The sequence below is a fragment of the Candoia aspera genome, chromosome 6, assembly GCF_035149785.1.
Source record: "Candoia aspera isolate rCanAsp1 chromosome 6, rCanAsp1.hap2, whole genome shotgun sequence".
NCBI lineage: Eukaryota > Metazoa > Chordata > Lepidosauria > Squamata > Boidae > Candoia > Candoia aspera.
The window spans coordinates 12,690,516-12,704,787 of NC_086158.1; the positions used below are offsets into that span (position 1 = coordinate 12,690,516).

General features: G+C 38.6%; 1 protein-coding gene across 2 annotated transcripts in view; it reads right to left on the reverse strand.

Annotated features, from left to right (window-relative positions):
* NAALADL2 (N-acetylated alpha-linked acidic dipeptidase like 2) overlaps positions 1–14,272 on the reverse strand; it is a 443,576-nt gene that overhangs the window by 112,973 nt on the left and 316,331 nt on the right. The window lies entirely within an intron of this gene.

Sequence of the window (14,272 nt, forward strand, 5' to 3'; positions counted from 1 at the left end):
ACTTTGCTAGGAGCTCCTTTTAACATGAGTGATCCTGTAGTACTAATATTTTTCTTCAAAGACAATTGCTGCTCAGTGGGCACAAAAAAGCCAGTGATGTATATACACTGAGTTTAATATGTGAGCATGAAGTATACTCTAAAATCAAGATTGCGGGCTCTTCTTCATGGCTGCATTAAAACGACAAAAAAAATAATAATAGGCCAGCATGCTTTGGTCTGCCTTCCCAATGTCAAGAATGATGGAATGATGAAATTCCTGAGGTTAAACAGGGTAAGCTCAAAGAAGTAAGAATTACACATATTTCACTAAGGTATCTTTAATGCTAGTCTGGAATAAAATCAGAATCTTGGAAACTGTAAAAGCAATTTTCCACCTGCATTTATAATTTGTTCATCAAGGCAGGTTCCATCTGAATGCTTTGAACTGCTTCCTCCCGAGTTCCTTGTCACCTGGGTTGAGTTGCTGTTTACAAAATAAGGGACCAAGAGACTTGCCATAGATCTCAGGATTGTTTCTCTCTACCCTCCCTTTCATTCCTTTCCCAGCTTCCCGGCAATTCCTCACACTAACCCTTATTCTACTTCAGTAATTTGCTCAGGGAATGATGCTGTCCTTATAGTGTTAATGCAAGAGAAATTAAGACAATCAGTTAGTGGATTTTCCTGACTTTGTATTTATTGTCCCATCAAATGTCACCAGCCAGTGGGAAAAATATCCACCAATTGCTGTCATTAATGTGGGGTATGACTGGGCAGGATATGAGTATTAACAGACAGCTAGGGAGGTGGGTTTAGCCAGCTGTCAAAGCTTGTTCTGATTTAGTGCACATGTTTTGCTAAAGTGTATGAAGACCTTTTGGACAAAGGTTAGCCGTATTCACAGAATACCACTATTTTGGAACAACACTACATCTGTGCTTGGAAACATGCTAACCTTAACCTTGACTTTTTCTTTATGTGTTATGTTTATGGCAAGCAAATAGTTAATTCCCCACCCTCTCCCCACCCTCTCCTTCCTTTCTTCCACATTCTCCAGCCAAGAGTGGGGTGGTGATGGCAGTATCTGGTCTCACCAACAGCCCTAGAGAAAATCATCATGGAGGGCAGTGCCAAGCAACTGGAAATGAGTGGAGATGCCGGGACCACAGATATAATTTCTTTTTAATCAGTCACAGAAGAGAAAAAGAACACAATAATCAAGTATAATAAATAATGAAACAAAAGTAGAAAGTAATTGGGAAGGGATGAAGACAAGGTGAGTTAATACATGTTGTGTCATCATCATCTTCATTGAATGAAGTGTCACAGATTTTGTGCACTGCAAGATTTGTTCCAGAAGAGGGATAACACTACTTATCCAACTAAAGACAAATGGGTTTTAGTTTTTTTTACATGTACAATATTTCTCTGAAACCTTCATACTTCCATTCTTCCATTTATTTACGTATGAAATGCCTTTTAAAAAACTAACAGCAACCACTTTCTTCCTACTATTTTTTTCCTCCCTGAAATGCTTGCAACTTTTGAGTAGTGTTCACATACAATGATTAATTCGGTTACGGAATTAACCCTTTTTCTGGATTTTCAAAATACACTGAACCAGAAACTAACCTAACAGGCTGTTCCTGCAGAACACACTAAACACACTATTATCCAGAATACTAAACTCTTACCAGGATTAACACTAACTTAACCTAGGATGCTGTGCAAGTTCATTTGCTAGGTTTTTACCCAATCCTGCTCAGGAATATCATGGCTCAATATGTTGACCTGGTTCCTCTGTTTGTATAATATATTGAACCATTGAAACAAAATTAAACAGGAAAGGTTAGCATCACATGCAAAGCCACATTATGTGCCCATGCACACATATGCAAACCTAAGGAAACTGAACATGCATCTATTATTTACGCAAGTTGCTTAAGCATGTTATGTGACTATAGATTCTATAGGTTTACTAAAGTAATTACAGGTAGTCCTCACTTAGCAACCAAAAGTGGGACCAGCAACTCTGTTGCTAAGTGCAGCAGTCACTAAGTGAATCATCACATGACTGCAATGATCTTATCACCTCACTTTCCCTTCAGTCATTAAGCAAATAATTGTGGTTGTTAAGCAAAACAACACATGACCATGACTTAACGATTTGCTGCGAGCCAGTTGCAAAGCACACAAATGGTGATTATGTGACTGTGGGACACTGCAACAGGTATAAATGCATGCTGTTGTGAAGTGCCAAAATGCTCATGACAACAGGATGCTGCGATGGTTGTAAATGCGAGGATTGGTTGCAAAGCTATCTTTTTACACCATCGTAACTTCAAACAATTAAACAAGGCAGTTGGTAAGTGAGAACTACCTATAATCCTTTCCTGCCTGCATTTTTTTACTTGTTTCCCTTTCTCAGTGATATCTTCCATGATACTTAAAGGTCTGCTGCTTCAGGCCAGCTGTGCCTCTTTCTTCTACCTGTCCATGCATTGAAACCTTACTATTAGGAAGTTGAAATACTGCAAGTATGAAACACATTTAACACAGCAGTTCCAAGAAGCCATGATTGCTTGAACAATCCATCATCAAAGCAGGCAGGAGTGAGGGTGGTGGTAGAACAGTTTCTTGAGGGAAAAGAGCAGCAGAATAACACAGTAGGTTGGGGAGAGCATCAGATGAATAGAGAACTTGATACTGGAACAGCGCAGAGATAAAATGTCTATCTCAACCTTCCTTTAAAGCTAACTATTATTTCTTTATGCATTTACTGTGGTCATTAATGTTTTCTCTTGCCACTTATGTTAAATGCTACCAAAATATTGCAGGTCTTGTTTGATCAAGACTGTTTTAGGATCACCCATAGATTCCCTTGAGCACTATTGACTGACGCTATGAATCCCATGGTTCTGCTCTAAATTCCCATGTGTAGGTTAGAGTGCTCCTGGATGGGAGGAGAAGACAGGATAGCTATATAAATGCAGAATCATTGAGACTCAGGCAGCATACAAATTTAAACAATGGTAATGACAAGAATAAACAGGTTATCCATTAATACTTGTACCTTATCCATTAACAACTGCAATGTGTTAAAACCCATCGTGTTTGTTGAGACCTTTTGGAATAGCCTGAAACCTTTTGATGGATGTGTTTTGGGGGACCAACTCTGAAAATCACCAGGTGGACTTCATTCGTGGATTTAACATCTTTGCTGAGTCCACCTGCAGCTCCTTCTGTCTCTTCCCTCTGAACTCTATTACCAAATCCCACAAGGCCAGAAAATAAATCTTTACACAATAAATCTTTAAAATTGCATGTATAATACACTAACTCTTCACTATATTTGTAACTTGTAACAAAAGATGATCTTGGCTGAAAAATACATGCCCTAAATTTAGGCAATAATGATAATTATTGATTGACAGTTAACATTTTCATCCTGCCTTTCTTTCAGCATTTTAAGGTAAGACACATGGGGTTTCCTTTTATTTTATCTTCACAGCAACAACTCTGTGAAGTAGGTTAAGTTGAAAGGTAATGATTTTGCCAAAGTTACCCAGAGAGCTAGATCTTTCCATTCCCACTCTAATAGCTTTGTCACTACATCATATTGTATCTGATCAGAAGACCTACCATCAGGTCTCACTTGGAAGACAATTTGCCCAAAGGCAAATTTTCAGGCATATGAATGAAAAAAGGAAACAAAAAAAACATTCATGATGCATCCATAACTTCATAAAAGCAAAAGTACAATAATGTGATGTAGTTTAAGAATATCAATTTTGAATTAGAGCCATCTCTACCAATAATCCATAGCCTCTCCAAGGATATTCCAGTAATTTCTTAGATCCTGCCCATTGTCTTCTCTTTCTTCTTCCCCAGTCTTGCCAGACAGAATAATTTCTTCTATCCTGTCAGATTATTTGTACAGGCACTGGCAGGGAGGAGGACAAATTTGACATGTGCATCACAATATCACAGTGAAAACTCTGCCCTTTTATACTTGCACTGTGACATCACAACACACATTTCATCATTTTGCTGTGAATGTGTCTGATTACATGCCCAAAATACATTATCTTCTTTTTGCTGAACATTGTTTCAAGAGAACAGGCATTCTTTATTTATTCCAGGACTCACTGATGGATTCTTCCTGCATTCCATTGTCCTCTCAGTAAGCATCTTCAGATCTATAATTCAAAGATGTCATTCTCTTCAGTATGCAACTTTCACAGGCATATAATCCCACTAGAAAGGCTACAGCTTTAACTATTCTTATCTTTGTAGTCACTGAAATATCCTTATCCTTTGTTTTTCTTGTCTAAGTTTGTCATTGTTTATTTCTCTGGGATTGATTTCCTCTTTACCTCTACACCAAGGAAGGGCACTAATAAAATAAAATAGTATTCCAGAGAGAGAAGGATTTATGCCTTAAATTGACTGTTTATTCACCAATGCAAAAAAGAGAAGATTTTTTTTTTCTGGCATTACACAAAAGTAACATCCATTGTTTTTCAATCAAGTTCTTTGCCTGCCAACAAAAAGTCATTGTGAACTGCCCTAGCAAGCAAATATCAGTATCACTATGATCACCATCATTATTTCAGTCCGTGGCTAGCATAAGCCCTAGCAAAAACCAGATCTTTATGCCAAAAAGCAGCATAAAACCACAATATTAGCAAAATAAACTAATAAAGAAACTCATTAACTAACATTTAAAAAACGAAGGATAAGCATCCCTATTGATTTATTTAATAGATTACAGCAGCAACTTATTTTTATTGGAAATGTAATATCTCAAAGTGTTCTGGTCAGCAGACACTCAAGCTAGGTAGGCTGTCCATGCTATCTTTTTCTCCATTTTTACTGCAAATGAATTATCCACCCACTCTGTCACTCTGTTCTTGGGGGAATGGAGGGTGGGGTGGGGGAGATAAAAAAACAGCCTTATTGATTGGCCTCTTTATTTCCTCTTCTACTCCCATTCAAAGGGACGTGGTGGCGCTGCGGGTTAAACCGCTGAGCTGCCGATCGGAAGGTCGGCGGTTCGAAACCGCGTGGCGGGGTGAGCTCCCGTTGCTCGTCCCAGCTCCTGCTCACCTAGCAGTTCGAAAACATGCAAATGTGAGTAGATCAATAGGTACCGCTTCGGCGGGAAGGTAACGGCGTTCCGAGTCGTCATGCTGGCCACATGACCCGGAAGTGTCTATGACAACGCCGGCTCCAAGGCTTAGAAACGGAGATGAGCACCGCCCCCTAGAGTCGGATTCGACTGGACTTTATGTCAAGGGAAACCTTTACCTTTACTTTACTCCCATTCAAGTGCTACTGCTGTCACAAAATGTTCTCCTCAAATATTATATTGTGTGTTGCATACTTGCCTTTTTCTTGCCATCTCCTGCAAGATTTTATCCACTGTGATACAAGCTAGCTCAAGCCAATCAATCTAATGAAGCCACATTGATTTTATTGTATAGTGATGACATCAAACTTTGAAACACAGGAGCAGAGAGGCTGGTAATGATCAGATTAAGTGTTTGCTATCCCCAAACCTTATGAGCCAAATGCAAACTGCTAATGAGCTTTCACTCCTCTTGGTTGCAATCATTTTCCTCCCTTCCCCAGAACTTATCTGATAGCAGCTACTGTCATGGGAAGATTCAGGAAAAGTTTATCTACGGAGCCTGCGACTCTCTTGTGAAACAAAGAACAGCAACTAAGCATCAAAGACCCTGGAATATATGAACTGATTTCTATAATTCTGGTTTCCACTTTAAATTAAAACCTAATAAGGCCCTATTTGAAAAACTGCAAGGATTTAAAAGACAATCAGCATAATAAAATATACAGCAGACACAGAGACACACAACAGTGCACATGAAATGAAGAACTTCCAGGGTTCCAGTGAGATCAACATTCATCAAAGATGCTAGGACTGTCACTTTCTTCATGCTGCCATACCACTTGGCACCGTACCAGCATGACATACTACAGCCTCTCCTTTCCTACCTTCCCAGCCCAAAGAAAAGAAGCACAAGGTGTCCTCCACATCCTTCTGATCATCTTCCTTAAGGATATACCTCCCCCACCCCAGATTCATTGAAGTGTTCATTTAATGAAATGTTTTGTGAAATGAAAAAGTCATTGATGTTCCTCTCTCCCAACAGTGGGTTGCTTCTGATTAGACTTCGATTGAGCATCCAATTTCCAGTCTTAAAATGAATTCTCTCCTTCTCTTTTTAATTTGGGCACAATTTTCTGCTGCCCTAAGGTCTCCTGGCAGTAATTAATTGACATATGAATCAATTAAATTTGGCCTCCAGATTGGAGGGAGTGGGGAAGAATTGTCTTTGATTTATTTATGGCATGTGTCAAAATGTACTTCTGGCTCCTTTGTGCCATAATATCAATTATTTAATCCTTTCCCCTAGAATTAGCTTCATCTTTTAGAAAAATTAACTGAGCAAACCCTTTCATAGACAGTACATTTATTGGGATATTCATGGTACATCTCATAAAGTAGTATTCTTCAAAGGCCCATTACATTCCAAAGAAAGAACTGATGGATATATACAATCAGAACACTAATTTTGAATTCCTCTTTTTTAATGAACTGTTTTAATAACCTTTGGCCAATTTTTTTTTTTCCAGTCTAACTTTTCCATAGTAAAACAGTAATAGACTGAATAATGTATTGAGGTCCTGTAACAAGATAGCCCATAGAATAATAATGGTAAGAATATATATTAGAATTACTACTGAAATTATTACTAATGTTATAAAGTATGCTTATTAATCAGTTTATTTTTCTGTTTAACATGAAAATCAAATCACTGAAATCAAAGTAAAAAGAAGTAAACCTGCTGAATTCTGAAGCTGGGTTTTCAGTATAACTAAATTAGCTCATTGAGTTCTACTGGCTGAAAATATTGCTAGTAGTTGATTTGTTTATTCAAGGCTTTTCCACACTGCCAAATAAATTTGGCCAATCCACAAGGCTTTAAGATCAACAAAATGCAACCAAATAAACACACACTTGATCTGAGCCAAATGGCCAAGAGCAAACAAACTGAAAAACTACACAAAACATCTAAACACAGCATAGAAATTGTCATGAGACAAAACAGCCTAAAATCAATCTAAAAACAACACTAAAATGACTTGGAAAAAGCAATAATTTAGAAGTATACGGAAGTTGAATTTAAAAGTCCTGCCAATGCTTGGGAATGGCCTTAACTAGCACCAAGAAAGACTGTGATTTCTGTGCTAAGCAAGCCTCTCTGGGAAAGTAATTTACCCACTCAAGGTTCAACACTGAAAAAGTACATATCCCTGGTAATATCAATCTCACCTTAGTTGAGGTATCTCAGAGTAGGTTGGAGTAGATATATGAAGATCTTAAAGTTCAGGAAATATATACAGAAAAGACCATCATTTAGGCAATGAGGCTGAAAGCTACTTAAGGCTTATATGCTAAAAATCAGCACTTTGATCTGGCTTTGGAAAGGACTGAAAGCCAATCTAGACCATAAAGCACTAGTATAATATGATCATATCTGCCAGTCCTTCATGACAAGAGATAAGAGACAGCTATAATATGAAATGAACTTGATTCCATTCCTAGTGATGCTCATGTTCCATAAACATACAATAACATGAGCTGGATCAGTTAAAGATCTAGCAGATGCATCCATACAACACGCTGAGTGGTAATCCTGGGTTTTGGTTGTTTTGGGAAATGATGGTCTTTTGGGGGGAAGGTGGCTTAGTGTATTTGTGATCCAGGCCCCCTTGGCTACTTTATGGAACACTGCATTGTGTGAGCCCACAAAACAGGTTCCTATAAGCCTTACTCAGGAGCCTGCCTTAACATGAGAAGGGCAGACTGCTTGCATACAAATCACTAGCCATATAACTTTCTTTCAGACCACCCACCAAAATGCATGGAAGCTGAAATCAGGTAGGTCTGCAGGCATGCTTTTCTCTTATCCTCTGTTGGGGCTTTTAGGGAAGTAACCTTGATGTCTACGCCCAGTGAATGGTAAATGGTGAACATCTGTCATGATAGCTGTTATTCAGAAAATGAGCACAGCTGAAACCTTATAGGGGGGCTGTGTGATTTTTAAGTACTGTTGAAAACATACTCTTTCATAGAAAGAGAAAGGGAGCTGCTGCCAAATTTCTCATTTTGCCCCAGAAGGCACTGGCATAGCTTCATGCCAAGAAATAGCACTTTGCTGCCTGGATGAATAAGTGCCATAATGTGATCATATTACATTATGAAAAAGTGGACAGCCATTGGCACATCTTTGCGACTGAACAAGAGAAGACTTTAATGTTAGACTCTTTCAGTGTGATTGTAATAAGAGCCCTTTCTTCTGAGGCTTTCCAGATAGGGCGGGCTACAATTCCCAATCATCTCGTACCTGCACGTCCACTCTCCATTGGTTGAATGCTGGCAGCTAGGAACTTTAGGAGATACAGGAAAAACCACCAGATCAGCAAACACTGTGATAATTTATTTATTTATTTTTCAAATTTCTATCACCACCCATCTCTCCCAAAAAGGGGACTCGGGTTACAAATAATTGGTCCACCAACAAATATAACAAGGTATAGCATTCTTATAAGAATATAACAATAAGCCAGTTACAAGGACTTGTTTTCCTTTTCCTGTTTGGTTTTTTGTCTTTGTGTGTGTGTGTGGGGAGGGAGGTTCATTGCTAATGATATGCAATGACTGACCTTGTGAAATCACACTGAAACAAAACAAAGCTCTGCAAAATGAAAGAACTAAAAGTTGGCAGACTCAAAAGCACATGAAAATAGGTGGTGCCACATAACAGAGAGCCAATTTGATGTAGTGGTTAATGGCACTGGACTAGAAGTCCTGCCTTAGGCATGGAAGCCAGCTGGGTGTCTTTGGGTCAGTCATTCTTTCTCAGCCATGGGAAGAAGACATTGGCCAACCACTTCCAAAAATGTTGCCATGTAAACTACATGGACTTGTTCAGCCAGTCCCCAGGAGCCAAGAATGACTTGAAGGCACAAACAAACAAAACATTTATTTTATAATTACCCCTGTGCTACTTTCTTTTACAAGGAAATAGAAATTCAGCAAGAATAAAACGAAGTGGCAGTTCTTCATATAATAAAAATATGCTGGTCTTTGACTGTAATAAAGATTTGTTTGTTTGTTTCTATAATAAAAGGAGGTTTTTCTTTCTTTTTACTCTCTCGCTTACTTATTGTTTCCAATTCAATGGAATGTTGAAAAGAAACATTTTGTATCTGTTGCAGCTTCAGGATTGTCTTCCCTATATAGGGTTACAGTAGTCCAAGCAAGCAGTGATGACAGCAAGAATTACCAGAGTAAAATATGGCTGGGTGAGTATTCAGTTTGTGGATTTGTTTGAAAGGCAATTAAACTGAATGAAATTGACTCCCTGAATCATATCAGAAAGTTGATTCAAATCTTCAGATCAAACACAATGTCTCCACATTAATTCAAATAACTTCAGATGCTTCTTCATATGTGCATAATCAGCTTTTGATGAACCAATATGATTTGGAATCAAACTTCCAAACAAATTCACTTAAAACCATATTTCTAATGGAATACATAATTTCATCCAGTAGTGCACAGTTCTCACAAGGTGGGTAACATTTAGAAATCTTGAGGAACTTTTCTACAGCTTGTTATTCTTGCCCATAGAAATTCAGTTGAAAAAATATTTAATGTTCAATATTTTGCTTGATGTGTAGGTTAATATAATGCTTGGGAATGGATTCTTGACAGATTTTTTTATCTTTTTTATTGTAATTTTTCTACCAAGCCTTATCCAGTTTGGCATTACTTCCAGCTCCCAAACCTAATAACAAATTTGACTCTCTAGCACAAAAGTTTAATCGCCTCTTGTTATAAAATTTCAAAGCAGATAACTCATTTTCTGAGCTACAAATGCCTATTTCAAAAATAGACTGGACTTTTTGTTATGACCTCAGTGATCTTGAGAAATAGAGCAAGTCTGAATAAATTGGAAAACTGGACCAACAGCACAAACAACATAATGTAAATGTATCAAACAGATTCAGTTATGAAGTGATGCTGCTAAGGGTGTTGAATGTTTTATTATTTTGAAGATTTTCAACTCAGCCCTCCCACTATTTGTGGTGCATATAATACCATAAAAAATCAATAAAACAGTACAATCCATAAAATAAGAAAACACTTCTTAAAATGATAGTAAATCACACAGGATAAACAATGGCCAGGAAAAAAAAAATCTAGCAGATTTTTACAGAAGGTAACAATTCACATTTCTTTTTCTCCTTTTCATTTTCAGTTATCCAGTTACTCTTGGAAAGAAAATGTGAGCCTTACATATTTAATGCAAAAATGCAATGGTGTGATGCAGTATACTTTCTTAAGTTTGCTACACCCTTGCCAAGGGTACAACCTAGGCTGATTTGATTACAAAGATTACTCTGATTCAAGGGAGTCAATCATTGAATTCAACCGGCCCCTTCCTTCCCCATTACATAAAGAATACCTGCGATCACAAAGCACATTTAACAAGTTTAGTTAAAAAAAAAACCAGCCGATACATTCATATAAACATGATTAGCTAAGAAGCTGAGGGACAAAAAGTTTTGGAGGAACTTTCGGGGGATGTGTCTTACTTCCTACTTCAGTCTACAACCTGGATTTTCCAAATGGTCTTCTATTGACATATTGGTCAGAGCTGATCCTGCTTAGCTTTCAAGATTGGCCAGGGTCAGACAGGTACTTTCTGTTTAGCTAAGAATTGGGTGATAGGTAAGCAAGGGTTTTCTGTTGGCATTGCAACTGCCTTCATTTTCTTTCTTTTTTTTTTCTCCTCCCAAAAAATTAAATACTTGATGTGGTTGGCATATTTTATTCCCAATGTTTAATCAGTCCATTATTTTTTTATAAAGGGAAGGGATACACACATACACATACATGTTCAAAATGACGAATTCTACCATTTCTCATAGAAAGTATTAATGTGAGTATATCAGTCACCCCAAATTTACTAGAAGCAGTGTTCAGATGGACACAAGTGTTTTTGTTGGCTTGTTTGTGTTTTCAACCTTCCTTTATATTTTAACTTTAACAAGCAGCATATTTTATAGTTGCTGACATTTATATCTACAGGGGTAAAGTCTATAAAAATAACCTCACTTATCTATATAACTGTACCAGGTCTTCTTTTCCTATCTGTTTCTCCCAAGTGTATGTGAATGAAATTGACTAGGCTTCAGGAACATTTTTCTTTTTTTACTGGAAATATTCCATTTATTTCTCCCATTCTATCCATTTTATCCATTTGTAAGAGACAAGATTAGGTTTACAAGTGGCAGCTAAGAATACTCTGCCCTTTTACTGGTCTCTTGATGCTTCCTGTTTTGGTTTCTAATAGGAAAAAAAACCCCCACAAATGTGAAAGCAAAAGCAAAAATAAACAGCTTTTGAACTTAAGCCACCATCAGGGCAAAATGAAATGCACCCTTTTTGCGACGTGGCACGTACTCTAAAAGGTCTGAAATGAAGTAATATCATTCTGTAATTTCTGGAGCTTAAGGCTTCACCAGTCTGTCAGCCTCACATATTAACAATGCACACAGTCTCTGTTGCAGGCAGTTTTGAAAATAATGCCTACATCAGAGAACGATGCCTTTCTGGTGTTGTCTCAAAGTGGAACCTCTAGCTGCCTAGCTGTTACTTGAGGTTGCTTTTCATCCACTTCACACTGCCTTTTGAACTTGCTTTTAGCCTCAAGTTAATGTGGCGGGGAGAAATATTTTTCTTTGCTAATTGACATAAAGTCTCCTTCAGGACCACTGATAACTTTTTGGATGCTGTGATACATCTGCAGGTGCCATGTCTTCCTGTTGGCTCATCACGTTTCTTGACTTCCATGCATTAACCCAAACACACATTTGGAACCAGTTCGTCTGAAGAAGCTGATCATTTAGATTCCCATAGGAAGGCTTCTCACATGGGAGAAGGAAGGAAGGGCTACTGGATGGACCTGGCATTGACGGGAAAATCTTAAAAACATCCAGGATGAAGAACTGATGTGGATGCTTGGAAAAATAGATAGCAACTAAACAGCATAGACAACAATGGCTGTGAAATGTTGCTTGTTGATTTTAATAAACAACCATCTGGGCTGATAAACATGAATTGGGTGGGGTAGTGTTGTAGTGCTCAACAGAGTTGTTGGGCACAGTCTGAGGAACCATGCTGAGGACCAGAAGAGGATAAAGGCAGCCAAGGGACAATGACTAACCAATGCAAAGGACCTGTTGAGGTGCAAGAAGATGATGCAAGATAAGAAGACAAAAGCAAACCAGCTGGGAAAGGATCAATTGGCGGATTGTCTGAGAGACAGAGAAACTTTGTCATTGATCTCTATAAGCCCTTCCTTATCCCTAGAATTAGGAAACAGGTAGGGTTAAAATAAAGTAGTATATTCATATGTTAAACTTGCATTATGACACGCACACGCACGTACATGTGTGTGTGTATTATGTGATGCAATTAGCTATCTATGCAGCACAGAAACCAAATAGGTTGTGTTGTTTTCTTGAGTCTGCTCTTTTTGGTGGTCTATATAAATAGAGGAAGAAAAGGTTTTGTACTGAATTTCAATCAAATTACCAGAATCTAAATATGCACCCATAATAGATGTTTTAATCTGTCTAGATATTGCCACTTCCTCTGACTCTTAATAATAAGTTTTGTTTTGTTTTTTAAATAGGATCCTTACTAGCACCAAGTATGTGTCCAAAGGGACCCTGATACCCATGGGCCTTAGCTTGTCTAGATTTAACCTAGGTACAGCCATTAAGAAGGCCCTTTATGCCTCTGATAAATATCCTTCAATAGATCTTTTTTTAACCTGGCATTCTCTGGATGTATTTGGACTTTAGCTCCAAAAAATCCTAGCCAGCCATTTTAGAAGCTACATGAAAAGATCCCATAAAAGGGAAAGAGGAACATTGGATGTCTTGTCCAGATTCATCCAACTTCTCTACAATATTTTGAGGGTTCTTTGCTTTCCAAGGACTGGACAAACCACAGCGTAGCAGATCTATGCACAATGCTTTATTGTGGCACCACCTCCCCCAACAACAGGCCATTGCTCTGGGTTGACTCCACCCTCCTAGGCCTTGCAAGTTGATGTAGCCACAAAAATACATCTTTAATACTCAGTCCTTAAACCAAACAAAAATGTCAAAGTCTATAAAGTGGCATACAACCTTTGCCTCTCCCCAAAAGTTCTTGCATTGATTGGGATGAGGTGCCACCTCAGAGTGGTTGCTGCCAAGCTCCAGGCCAAGCCCCAAGCTCTGCTTTTAAGTAGGGTTGCTTTTTGAGCACTCAGGCTGAGCTCCCAAGCCAAGCTCCAGGCAGGAATCCCACCAAGATATGCTGCTTACCATAGCTTGTGGTCCTGGCAATTGACTGATAGTCCTCTTGCCTGTCTGTAATAGCTCTAAATTTCCAGATGTCACCTCCCACTTCCTCACCTGCTTGCCATTTTCCCATCTCCTTCTCTCCTACACACCCATCCACACTCTCTTAGTGTTTGCTTTTGTAAGCTAAGGGCCTGGGTAGGGTAAGGCTGCCTCTAGATGATGGCACATTCTTGAGAACACCACAGTGTGGCTCAGTTAGCCAGGCAGCTGGAACACTGGCATGGATCCTTGTAAGTAAACTGTGAGTGAATGAATGAATGAATGAGCCTATCTCTTAAGTTTCTTGGGGTGTAAACTTTTGCAGCCGTTTGAGAAAAAGCTTGAGCAGTGTTGAACCTTGGGGAAGTGGGGTGGGAAGTGTTTCTGCCTGGCTGCAGCTGCTTTTCCCAAGTGCAGACAGCAACCCCAGCTGCAATTCCTCATGAATATCAAGGGATGTCTATAATGAACACATAACTGCATTTGCCAAGTTGTACAGTAGTTACAATCTTTTACACAATCAGGAACCTTGATTGTGCAATGTTCCTAGTCTGGTAGAGAGTGTGATTTTATTATACTATTATTGCAGAAGTGCCCACCAACAGAGAAAGATCTGGGGTAGAAGGCGTTGCCCTATCTCCCCTCCACACATAGGTTAGGTTTACACAGCTTGCCTGTGTGTGTTACTGAATTAACCCATGATTTTGTTTTGCAAAATATGTGGAACTGTAAATTAACTAAACATGCAATATACCCCAAACTAACCAAAGTCTAATCAAGATGGGTGCATGCAG